This window comes from Taudactylus pleione, unplaced genomic scaffold, assembly GCF_031769625.1.
Source record: "Taudactylus pleione unplaced genomic scaffold, aTauple2 ptg000279l, whole genome shotgun sequence".
Lineage (NCBI taxonomy): Eukaryota > Metazoa > Chordata > Amphibia > Anura > Myobatrachidae > Taudactylus > Taudactylus pleione.
Genome location: NW_028284681.1, coordinates 2319224 through 2333301, shown reverse-complemented (window position 1 = coordinate 2333301; position 14078 = coordinate 2319224).

Below are 14078 nucleotides of genomic sequence, written 5' to 3'. Positions count from 1 at the left end.
CATGTGTAGGTACGGGTAATTTCACATATTTGATCATGTATGGTGATATCTTCTATGGGGATGATTGTTGATGGTCACTCCAAAAGGGTGATATTTTGTTTAGAGATTGTCCATCTCATAGTGTCTGTCTTATTAGATTGTTCCACTTGTCATTTGGCGTTTGGGATTATGTTAGAGCATGCTACGGTCTTCATAATGGTGTATAATGTCATTTCATGTATGTATTGCTTTTTTTTCATAGAAATTGATTTCCAACGACATCTTTTTGACGGTGAACCATACTTTTTGAGTTCACAGGTCTAATGGTATGTTTGTAAAACATTTTTAGGGGGTATTTTATAGAATGGGGCCAGATAGACTTTGTTATTTGACTTGATGTGTTTCATTTTTTTCTTTTTCTCTTTTTTTAGATGCTTATTTTTTTTATATATTACTACAGACACTTGTCTTGAAAAAGGTCTGTCTCTAGACCGAAACGTCGACACAAATGAAGGGGTGTCTCACATAAACGGATATAATGAATTTTTGTCTAAAATGACTCAATAAAGTGATTTGTTTTAAGTGAGTGCCTTCATCCAATGATATTGGTGGATTCAATCTCTCTCTCTCTCTCTCTCTCTATATATATAGAAAAAAGAGCTCTCGCTTAAAAAAAAAAATCACCGTTAATTTAATATTAAACAACCACAGTACATTATCCTGGTCATGTGTGGTACTTATCCAAAAGCAGCTAATACAAAAATATCACCATAATCTGGTTTGGTGTTACTATTTATGGCTTCGCTGCTTTTGGATAAGTGCCGCACATTACCAGTATAATGTACTATGGTTGTTTAATATTACATTAATGGTGATTTTTTTTTCTAAAGTGAGTGCTTTATTTTTTCTATTTTCATGATTAAGTCACACACCACAAGATTGGTGAGACGTGACAGTTATTGAGCACCCTGAAAAGTGTATCAGTTCGTGGGTGCATACTTATGGACATTATACAGCGCTAACATCAGGTATCAGTGAACAGCCAGTGGCGAGGCATTTCGCCATGGCTAAACACAATCTGTCTTCTCTTCGGTACAGAATCATTGATCATGTACCCCCACTTGTGAGAGGTGGTGATCGTGCACATAGATAACTTCAGTGTGAGTCACAATGGATTATTAGACTTGACTCTCTTGCCCCTCGCAGCCTTAATGAATCACTAGGTCTCTAGTGTTTTATTTAGCATGTTTATATGCTTATGGTTACATTTTGTGCTACTATTGAACTTGTTGCGGGTAATTGCTGCCTTTATTTAGAGTTGTACATTGTACTATATTTATTGCCATACAGGATCCCAGTGTATGTAGTATGTATGTCTTTGTCTTACTAAGGCTCATCTGGCACCTGCTTTTCAAGAGCTTTATCGATACAGGTTATAGGTTTAATATGTAATATGGTTATCCCTAATTCGCTTTGAGAATGTTTGTTTAAACAGCACAGACCTTTTCTTTTTAATGTTTTTTTGTTTTTAAATATTTGTATATCTATGTATATCTGTTATTATATGTATTACTTGCGGTTTGTTGCTATGGTTACTGGGGGGTGACATAATTTCCTGCCTCTTTGACTTCCAGTTTCGGAATCAGGAACTGGTGAGTCTGACGATGATGTTGTATTGTTGCTATTTAAAGTCGGTAAGTGTTATTTGTCTGTTATATTTTTGCTTGACAAAAGCGCTAGCAAAAGCGATGACACATTGCAGATTAAGCAGAGTTGCAGTGTATTCTTTTCCACGGAGTGCCGCCTGTGTGGCGATTATGTTCAGCTTTTCTCAGCAGTGAGACTTACTGTGGAAGGCACCCGGTAGCCTTATTTATTGAACTCACGAGTGCCGGATCGTGGCTGGTATATATATATATATATATATATATATATATATATGTGTGTATTATAAGAGCACAGTTAAGGCTGCGTGTAAGAAACTGCAATTCTCCCATAGAGAATTCCGGAGGGGGAGTCATGGTGTTTAAGGGGCTAAACCTCAAAAGCTATTGGAGGTACTGAGCTGAAATTTGGCAAGTGCTGGTAGAACGGTCGCTTGGTGCTGCATGCCAAATTTCAGGGCATAAACATAAAAAATGAGGATTTGGGCGTTATCTAAAGTTCCAACTGTCACATTTTTCTTACAGTCTCAATTAGGACAACTTTTCTGCTGTAGTCCGTGGGTTTTTTTTGGGAAGGCATAACTCAGGGTAGGGGGCAAATTTAGACTTGGGGTTTGTTTTATTAGGTAGCTATTGTGCCAGGGTTCGTGCTTTTGAGGATCAGGTGAATTAGTTACAGTTTTTAAACTATTACCTCAAAAATGCGCCATTGTATAGACAGGAAATTTCAACTTGTTGCGCAGCCGCAGTAGGAGCCTCCAGCAGGTGTATTCACTGTGCCTTCACTTGGGTACAGCAAGATGGCTGCCTTTTGCAGGCGGTAGCGGGAGCTGGGTCCGCGGGGAAGGAAGCCAGCGTTTGCTGCGGTTGGGATGCGGGGGGTAGGGGTTAGCGGGCGTTAGCTGCGGCCGGGAACCGGGGAGGGTAGCGGGCTATGCTGCGGCAGTGCGGGAGGCAGTGGTGCAGGCATTAGGAGCCGGGGGAGGTAGCAGCACACAGGTGCAGGCTCGGATCTGGAATATCTGTAATACCTGCATCTGTGTTTAAAAAAAGCAAACACAGAAGCAGCGACAGGTCAGTGTTTAATTCCCCCATATTAAGCACAACCAGCACCAGGCTCTTCAGAACCAGTCCGGGTTGCCAAAATACGGGGGACAAATGATGTAGGGGTCCCCCGAATTCAGTGCAAACAGCACTGGGCTCTGAGCCGGCCCTGGTCCTGGAAATACAGGGGGGAAAAAATGCGTAGGGTCCCCCTGTATTTACCAGAACCAGCACCAGACTCTTTCTAGTGAGGGGGTGATGCCAAAGCAAGGGGAGCCCTTTCACCGAGCCCCCCAGCCGCAGCATTACCCCTGACCACTAGTCAGCCCAGACCAGGGATCCCTGGGGAGCTGGGGACCCCCCAATAAAGAGGTCCCCCTCTCCAGGGCACCCCAGGCCCAGGCTGATAGCTGACAGGCCTGGGGCTATCCCTGGCACCCCTGGGTGGTGGGTAGCTGCGGCTGGGGGCCTGGTAAAAGGGCTCCCCTGGCTGTGGCATCACCCCCCTGCTAGAAAGACTCTACGTATTTTTTCCCCCAGTATTTCCAGAACCAGGGCCGGCTCAGAGCTCAGTGCTAGTTGCAATGAATACGGGGGACCCCTACCTCATTTGTCCCTTGTATTTTGGCAACCAGGACTGGTTCTGAAGAGCCTGGTGCTGGTTGTGCTTAATATGGGGGACCCCTACGTCATTTGTCCCCTGTATTTAGCACAACCAGTACTGGGTCTCCATAGCCCGGTGCTGGTTGTCATTTGGGGGGAAGGGCCATGCCATTTTTTTTTTTACACAGGTTTTTTTTTTAATCACAGAAGCATAGATGGGTCTCACTGATCCCATCCGTGCTTCTGTGTTTATTTATACACAGATGCAGGTATCAAGGATCTTTCAGATCCGAGCCTGCATCTGTCTGCTGCTACCTCCCCCGGGGCCTTCTGCCTCCACCACTGCCGCCACTAACACCTTCTGTGCCCCTGGGTTCCTGCCGTAACTTACGGCTGCTTCCTTCCCCCGAGCCCATCCACCGCTACCGCCGAACTGACCTGCCATCTTGGTGCACCCAAGTGAAGCCACAGTAAGTACACCTGATAGACGCTCCTACTGAGGCTGTGCAAGCTGAAACTTCCTATCTCTATAATGGTGGATTTGTGAGGTAATAGTTTAAAAACTGTAACTTTCTCAACTACCTAAACCCCAAAAGCACCTACCGTTGAACAATAGTTACCTAATAAAACAAACCCCAAGTCTAATTTCGCCCTCTACCCTGAGTTATGCCTTCCCAAAACTCCCCCATAGAGAACAGCAGAAAAGTGGTCTTTATTGAGTGTCAGAAAAAACTGACAGTTGGAAATTTAGATTACTCCCAAGTCCTAATTTTTTATGTTTTTGCCCTGAAATTTGGCATGCAGCACTGAGCAACAATTCTACCAGCCCATGCCAAATTTAAGCTCCATACCTCCAATAACTTTTGAGGTGTAGCCCCTTAAATACCATGTCCCCTCCCTCCAGAATTCTCTATGGGAGAATTCTGGTTATTTTTAGGGGACCCCTACGTCGTTTGACTCCTGAATTTTGGTAACCAGGACTGGCTCTGATTAGCCTGGTGCTGGTTGTGCTTTATACAGGGAACCCCTACGTCGTTTGTCCACTGTGTTTAGTACAACCAGCACTGGGGTTCCAAAGCTTGATGCTGGTTGTGCTGTGGGGGCACGTATTTTTTTTAATATATATTACATTTATTTTTTAAAACAATGCATGGATGGATCTCACTGATACGTCCATGCATCTGTGTCTTATTGATTTGATTTTCTCAGGTGCATGCCCAGCGGTATACAATCGGGAAGCCGGCTGCCTTAATACCGGCAGCCGGCTTCCCGACTGTCATATTCCGGCGAGGGTGAAATGCCGGGCGTCTAGATGTAGATGCCTGACATTTCCCCGACGCCGGGAGACCGGCGCCCGATATCCCGATTGAAGGGATGCTGTGCGCCGCGAGCGGACAGCCGCGAGGGGGGGAGGGTTAGGTTTAGGGCACCCGGGGGGACAGGGTTAGGCACCCCCCTGGGAGGGTTAGGCTTGGGGGAGGGAGGGTTAGGTACCCCCGGGGGGGACTTAGGGTTAGGCCCCCCCGGGGAAGGGGGGGTTAGGGTTAGGCACTTAGAGGGGGGATTAGGGTTAGGCACTTGGGGGGGGAGGTTAGGGTTAGGCACCCCTAAGGAGGGTTAGGGGGTTAGGTTAGTCATTACTTACCTATCGAAGATCAGGATTTCCAGCGCTGTGGGCTTCCGCTGCCGGGAACTCTGCTTTGGTCGGCCAGGCGCTGCCGGGAATCGAACCAGCGGCCATGCGTCCGGCGGTATTTCATACCGATTCCTGCCCAGCACCAGTGAGTCCCTCTGTCACCTGCTGATGTTTCTGTGCACGGCCCCGCTGCTGCCACTGCCCCACACACCTGAAGCCTGCCCCCACAGCTGTCTTTCCCTCTGCACCCTTAAAACACCTGCTGTGTGCTGTCTGCAACTCCACCCATGTTAGCCCGGTTTGCTCATCAAAACCCTTATGGTTAATAAATTATAAAAAAGCTATGAAATTCCATAGACAAAAAACCTTACGGTTTCATATGTCCCATTAAGGCTGCTTAGACATGATCTGAAAATTCACAAAACCTACTGAATTTGTGCCACACAAACTTCCAAAAGCAATGAAATTACGATCATCAAGGCTGACGCCTTAATGGACGTGTTCCTTGCATAATACAGATATGGTATGCCATGACACCATGTGGCTAACTGCAGATTCAGCACTCAGTGAGATTGCTGTCACTCACAAAATGGTGGAGCTGCAAATTCACAGAATTGTGTGCTCATTGGAATACACACATGCAGTCTATGTCTGCACCATCGACCGATCTGTGGGCCTGATTCAGACACGCTCGCGAGTGCAAAGCGCTCGCAAGCGGGTCGATGTTGGCCCAGTGCGCATGCGCACGATGGACCCGGCTCCATCGTGCGCATGCACTAGACCCGGATAGCAACGGGCAAGCCGTCGCTATGGGTCTCGTACCAAAGGGGGCGTGCTGTCGATGGTTAGTGACAGCACGCCCCCTTTGGTGGGCGTCCTGGGGGCGTGGCTGCCCAGATGGAGGCGTTCTCATGGGAACGCCTACCATCTGGGGCCAGCCCCACTGATATCACAAGTGATTTCAGTGTGAGTGCTTCTGGCTCTGATAGAGCCAAAAGCACTCCAGGGCTTGCGGCAACGAGACCCTACCACAAGGGTCTCGTCGCAAGCCCGATGGTCGCAATGGTCTTGACACCCACAGCTATACAATAGGCCAGGAGGCCGCTCTAAAAATTCAGAAGGACGGCCCTGATTCAGAGCGTCCGCTCTGTCAGAGCGTCCGGCTCTGAATCAGGGCCTGTGTACGTTGTTGTAGTTGCGATCCGTAATGAATTGGCGTGGATGATTAATTATGTACTGATATGATAACACACTTTATTTCACATCAATGTATGTGCTAAAAGAAAAGAAAACCTAAAATGATTATTGTATTTTAAATATGTGTTGGCATCAGTGGCGGGCTGGCCAGGGTGCCAACTGTCCCCCGGGCCGGTCCCTACTGAGGCCAGTGACTGCCCTCCACTCTCCCATGCCTGATGCTGCCACAATCGGAGCTTGGCTCTAATCGGGCAGCTCTAGTAGTGTACAGCTTTTGTGCAGTGCGGATACGCAGTAGCCTAAAAGCAAAAAAAAGGCAGATGGGGAGTTGAGGTGTATGCTCAGCTGCAGCAGCTCCTCCCAGAAGCCTTTGCGGAGCCTGTCAGTCTCCAGCCCCTCCGCAGCTCGGCTCCGCCTCTAGCAGGACAATCTTTGTGTGGCGTGTGCTGCAGTAACAGGCAGCTAAGGCGGCCTGCACGGTGACACCGGACCTGCCATAGTCGCAGCATGTAAGTGTTGTTGGCGGCAGTGGCAGGGGGGGAGGAGGGAGGTTGGAGCTGAGGACAAAGGGCTGGGGGGGAGGTTGGAGCTGAGGACACAGGGCTGGAGAGGAGGTTGGAGCTGAGGACACAGGGCTGGCTGGATGTTGGAGCTGAGGACACAGGGCTGGGGGGAGGTTGGAGTTGAGGACACAGGGCTGGGGGGAGGTTGGAGCTGAGAACACAGGGCTGGGGGGTTGAAGCTACTGACATAGGGAAGGGGGGAGATTGGAACTGATGACACAGCTGGGGCTGGGGAGACACAGGGGCTGGAGAATGAGTCTGAGACACTGGGGCATGTGGCAGAGAGATGCATTGGATTTGGGGGAATAGGGCTGAGAGACGTACACTGGGTCTGAGGGAATGGGGCCGAGAGATGCACACTGGGTCTGGGGCAATGGGGCAGAGAGACGCACACTGGGTCTGGAGGAATGGGGCTCAGAGACGCACACTCGGTCTGGGGCAATGAGGCTGGGAGACGTGCACTGGATCTTGGGGAATGGGGCTGAGAGAAGCACACTGGCTCTGGAGGAATGGGGCTGAGAGATGAACACTGGGTCCGGGTGAATGGGGCTGAGAGATGCACACTGTGTCTGGGGGAATGAGGGTGAGAGATGCACACTGGATCTGGAGCTATGTGGCTTAGATATGCGCACTGGATCTGGGGGAATGGGGCTGAGAGACGCGCACTGGGTCTGGAGCAATGGGAATGAGATCTGCGCACTGGATCTGGGGGAATGGGGCTGAGAGATGCACACTGTGTCTAGGGGAATGAGGGCGAGACGCACACTGGATCTGGGGGAATAGGGCTCAGAGACGCACACTCAGTCTGGGGCAATGAGGCTGAGAGACGCGCACTGGGTCTTGGGGAATGGGGCTGAGAGATGCACACTGGGTCTGGAGGAATGGGGCTGAGAGACGCACACTGGTCTGGAGAAATGGGGCTGAGAGATGAACACTGGGTCCAGGTGAATGGGGCTGAGAGATGAACACTGGGTCCGGGTGCTGAGAGATGCTCACTGGGTCTAGGGGAATGAGGGTGAGATGCACACTGGATCTGGGGGAATGGGGCCGAGAGATGCGCACTGGATCTGGAGCAATGTGGCTTAGATATGCGCACTGGATCTGGGGGAATGGGGCTGAGAGAGGCACACTGGTTCTGGAGCAATGGGAATGAGATCTGCGCACTGGATCTGGGGGAATGGGGCTGAGAGATGCACACTGGGTCTAGGGGAATGAGGGCGAGACGCACACTGAATCTGGGGGAATGGGGCTGAAAGACGCACACTGGGTCTGGGGGAATGGGGCAGAGAGATGCATACTGGTTCTGAGTCAATGAGGCTTGAGATGCACACTGTGTCTGGGGGAATGGGGCTGAGAGACGCACACTAGATCTGGGGCAACGAGGCTGAGATGCGCACTGGATCTGGAGCAATGTGGCTTAGATATGCGCACTGGATCTGGGGGAATGGGGCTGAGAGATGCGCACTGGGTCTGGAGCAATGGGAATGAGATCTGCGCACTGGATCTGGGGGAATGGGGCTGAGAGATGCACACTGGGTCTAGGGGAATGAGGGCGAGACGCAGACTGGATCTGGGGGAATGGGGCTCAGAGATGCACACTGTCTGGGGCAATGAGGCTGAGAGACGCACACTGGGTATTGGGGAATGGGTCTGAGAGATGCACACTGGGTCTGGAGGAATGGGGCTGAGACACGCACACTGGTCTGGAGGAATGGGGCTGAGATATGCATACTGGTTCTGGGTCAATGAGGCTCGAGATGCACACTGTGTCTGGGGGAATGGGGCTGAGAGACGCACACTGGATATGGGGCAACGAGGCTGAGAGACGCGCACTGGGTATTGGGGAATGGGTCTGAGAGATGCACACTGGGTCTGGAGGAATGGGGCTGAGAGACGCACACTGGTCTGGAGGAATGGGGCAGAGAGATGCATACTGGTTCTGGGTCAATGAGGCTCGAGATGCACACTGTGTCTGGGGGAATGAGGCTGAGAGACGCGCACTGGGTATTGGGGAATGGGTCTGAGAGATGAACACTGGGTCCAGGTGAATGGGGCTGAGAGATGAACACTGGGTCCAGGTGCTGAGAGATGCTCACTGGGTCTAGGGGAATGAGGGTGAGATGCAAACTGGATCTGGGGGAATGGGGCTGAGATGCACACTGGGTCTGGGAGAATGAGGCCGAGAGATGCGCACTGGATCTGGAGCAATGTGGCTTAGATATGCGCACTGGATCTGGGGGAATGTGGCTGAGAGAGGCACACTGGTTCTGGAGCAATGGGAATGAGATCTGCGCACTGGATCTGGGGGAATGGGGCTGAGAGATGCACACTGGGTCTAGGGGAATGAGGGCGAGACGCACACTGAATCTGTGGGAATGGGGCTGAGAGACGCACACTGGGTCTGGAGGAATGGGGCTGAGAGACACACACTGGGTGTGGGGGAATGGAGCTGAGAGATGCACACTGGGTCTGGGGGAATGGGGCTGAGAGACGCACACTGGGTCTGGGGGAATGGGGCAGAGAGATGCATACTGGTTCTGGGTCAATGAGGCTCGAGATGCACACTGTGTCTGGGGGAATGGGGCTGAGAGACGCACACTGGATATGGGGCAACGAGGCTGAGAGATGCGCACTGGATCTGGAGCAATGTGGCTTAGATATGCGCACTGGATCTGGGGGAATGGGGCTGAGAGACGCGCACTGGGTCTGGAGCAATGGGAATGAGATCTGCGCACTGGATCTGGGGGAATGGGGCTGAGAGATGCACACTGGGTCTAGGGGAATGAGGGTGAGACGCACACTGGATCTGGGGGAATGGGGCTGAGAGATGAACACCGGGTCTGGAGGAATGGGGCTGAGAGACGCACACTGGTTTGGAGGAATGGGGCTGAGAGATGAACACTGGATCTGGGTGAATGGGGCTGAGAGATGAACACTGGGTCTGGGTGCTGAGAGATGCTCACAGGGTCTAGGGGAATGAGGGTGAGATGCACACTGGATCTGGGGGAATGGGGCAGAGATGCACACTGGGTCTGGGAGAATGAGGCCGAGAGATGCGCACTGGATCTGGAGCAATGTGGCTTAGATATGCGCACTGGATCTGGGGGAATGGGGCTGAGAGAGGCACACTGGTTCTGGAGCAATGGGAATGAGATCTGCGCACTGGATCTGGGGGAATGGGGCTGAGAGATGCACACTGGGTCTAGGGGAATGAGGGCGAGACGCACACTGAATCTGGGGGAATGGGGCTGAGAGACGCACACTGGTTCTTGAGGAATGGGGCAGAGAGATGCACACTGGGTGTGGGGGAATGGGGCTGAGAGACGCACACTGGGTCTGGGGGAATGGGGCAGAGAGATGCATACTGGTTCTGGGTCAATGAGGCTCGAGATGCACACTGTGTCTGGGGGAATGGGGCTGAGAGACGCACACTGGATCTGGGGCAACGAGGCTGAGAGATGCGCACTGGATCTGGAGCAATGTGGCTTAGATATGCGCACTGGATCTGGGGGAATGGGGCTGAGAGACGCGCACTGGGTCTGGAGCAATGGGAATGAGATCTGCGCACTGGATCTGGGGGAATGGGGCTGAGAGATGCACACTGGGTCTAGGGGAATGAGGGCGAGATGCACACTGGATCTGGGGGAATGGGGCTCAGAGATGCACACTCAGTCTGGGGCAATGAGGCTGAGAGACGCACACTGGTCTGGAGGAATGGGGCTGAGAGATGAACACTGGGTCCGGGTGAATGGGGCTGAGAGATGAACACTGGGTCCGGGTGCTGAGAGATGCACACTGGGTCTAGGGGAATGAGGGTGAGATGCAAACTGGATCTGGGGGAATGGGGCTGAGATGCACACTGGGTCTGGGAGAATGAGGCTGAGAGATGCGCACTGGATCTGGAGCAATGTGGCTTAGATATGCGCACTGGATCTGGGGGAATGGGGCTGAGAGAGGCACACTGATTCTGGAGCAATGGGAATGAGATCTGCGCAATGGATCTGGGGGAATGGGGCTGAGAGATGCACACTGGGTCTAGGGGAATGAGGGCGAGACGCACACTGAATCTGGGGGAATGGGGCTGAGAGACGCACACTGGGTCTGGGGGAATGGGGCTGAGAGACACACACTGGGTCTGGGGCAATGGGGCTGAGAGATGCACACTGGGTCTGGGGGAATGGGGCAGAGAGATGTATACTGGGTCTGGGCCAATGAGGCTCGAGATGCACACTGTGTCTGGGGAATGGGGCTGAGAGACGCACACTGGATCTGGGGCAACGAGGCTGAGAGATGCGCACTGGATCTAGGAGAATGGATCTGAGAGATGCGCACTGGGTCTGGAGAAATGGGGCGGAGAGACGCACACTGGGTCTGGGGCAATGGGGCTGAGAGAAGCACACTGGGTCTAGTGGAATGGGGATGAGAGATGCACACTGGGTCTGGGGGAGTGGGGCTGAGATGCACATTGGGTCTGGGGGTGTCAAGCTGAGAGATGCACGCTGGGGGAGCGAGTCTTAGGCACACTGGGGCTCGGGGTTGGAGAGACACTGGGCCTAGAGAGATGCAGAGTGTTCTGGGGATGGAGAGGCGCAGGGGTTCTTGGTGATGGAGAGACACAGGGGGTCTTGAACAGAGACAAAGGGGCCTGGAGATGGAGAGACATGGAGGCCTGGAGATGAAGAGACACAGGGAGCCTGGAGAACCACAGGGGGCCTTCGGATGGAGACGTAGGGGTCTGAAGTAACACAGGGGGGGCCTGGAGAGAGACAGAAATTGTTTGATCAGGGAAATTCACTTTTTGCCCTGCACAAAAACTTCTGTTCCTCTATATTATCTGGTTATGATGATGACATTGGGTTATATTTCTACATAAACAGGCATCTTCCAATGTGATATCCCACATGAATAGTGAATACCGGCTGAAGATGCTGCCCAGTGAGGCTCAAATTCTACAGAGGTTCCCCGTTGCAGAGAAACAGCCATATAGGTAAAAAAAGACTTTCAAACTGACTGGCCTGTACCTAGTGCAGTGGGTTGGGGGGACCCAAAAAGAGGGTATCATTCATCAAGATTTATGTTGCCAACCCTGCTTTCCTTAGTGGCTTGCAAAGGTCCCATTAGAGGAGAGGGTATCCTGCCCTCCTCCACAGGCCCACCCCCATTATGGCTGCTTCCAGAAATTTTCCAGGCTGGTTTTCAATCCCAATCAGCCCCTGACCCAGGGTTATCCCCATTAACTCAGAGCCCCATGGGAGGGTGGGGCCTAAAGCTGAACCAACACCTGGCCGCAGCAACGCACTGACCGACCGCATGTGCTGGAGTGAGTCCTCTCATGACACTCAAGGGGCAAACGCAAGTTTTGTGAGGAGGAAGGTGATGGGGGTTCTGCATATGTATAGATCACCTTGCTGCTTGTGTTTCTGCTTTGCAGTGAGTGCCACCTCCTCCACATTTGGGCTACAGAATACTGCCCTCTCCTCCCCCTCCCGTACCCACTTAGACTGCAGGCATCCCCCCACCCACGCTTGGACTGCTGACAGGCCCCTCTCCTGTCTCACACACACACACACTTGGACTGCAGCCTGCCCCCTCACACACACACACACACACTTACAGACACACACACACTTGGACTTCAGACAGCCCTCTCTCCCCCCTTTCCCCCTCACACACACTTAGAGGTACATTTACTAAAGTGAGAGTTTTTAGAAGTGGAGATGTTGCCCATAGCGAGCAAACAACTAGCACCTTCTAGAAGATAATAGTTAGAATCTGATTGGTTCTATGGGCAACATCTCCACTTCTAAAAACTCTCACTTTAGTAAATGTATCCCTTAGACTGCAGACAGCCCCCACCACACACATCTGTACTGCAGTCTGCTGCCCTGCAGCCCCCCCCCCCCCACACCTCTGGATTGCAGACTGCTGCCCTCCAGTCCCCACACATACACAGTGCCAAATTAATGTCCACATGGGCCTGGAACTGAAAATGATGAAGGCCCTATTGTGTACCACCACAAGGAGTGTGACCAGCACAGCGGAGAAGGAGGTGGGATGGCTAGTGATGTGGGGGTATATACACACATATAAATGTGTGCATATACAGTATGTATATATATATATATATATATATATATATACAAACATACAGTATATATATATATATATATATATATACACAGATAAAAACTGTGCCGGGTGCCTTCACAACAGTATTCTATAGTAGTATCAATAGAAGTATCAAAGGTCAGGAAATACCTACACATCTATAGTGGCTATAGTAGTCAAAGTTTCAGTTATTTATATTTATATAACCTGATATATCCTGAAGACAGCAAATAACTGAAACTTTGATTAGTATAGCAGCTTTAGCTGTGCGAGTTAATACCTGACTGAGTGCCGCACCTATACTGATACTTTAGAAATAAATATATACAGTATATATATATAAATATATATATTTATTCTGTATGTTTGTGTATATAATATATATATATATATATATATATATATATATATATATATATATATATATATATATAAGTCTCCAGGTCCGGCACTCCAGATAATAAACCAAATCCTGCAGGGGTGCCCTCACATAGGGATAAATAGAAGCATGAAGGTGCAGCACTCCCCTCTCAATAAATCAAGCAGAGACCAAAGGATCAATAGAACGTTTCAGTACTTTTAGTACTATCTTCAACCATATACAGATTCAAACAAATGGCTCACCTTAAATACACCCCTCTGCCCAATGTGCTAAACACAAGCCAGTCAGATCACATGACAAGACTGACAGCGCCTCCTGATGACATCAGCAACTAAGCTGTCATCACTACAGGACCACATCACCATAGAAACACAAACACAAACAGAGCCAGGACATATAATGCAATAGTACTGTGCCTGGTTGCCTAGCAACCACAATTACCACAATAATGTAAATGAAATGATTGTCAAACGAGCGGAATGGATATACAGCATTACAGATACCAACATCAAAAAAGTCATTATATATAAAAATGTCTATCACATGCCCATGCTATACCCAGGTTACATAATAGCCTCAATAATACACGGATATAATAAGGGAATATTACAGGCATGCAATGCTATACAAAAAGACCTATGCATGTCAACACACATTGCAGAAATGACTAACATTCACATACATAGAGATAGTTATGTTATTAAATTCCAGTAATTAGTTATTAGAAACATGATAATGTGAGAGCCTCATTTAAACCACGCGGTGCAACTACATCCAATCGATGAATCCATCTCGCCTCACACTGTAATAGCAAACGGTTTCTATCACCCCCTCTTTTTGGCTGTGGGACATGATCTATCATCCTGTAGCGGAGGCATGCCAAATTATGAGTGAATGCCAGA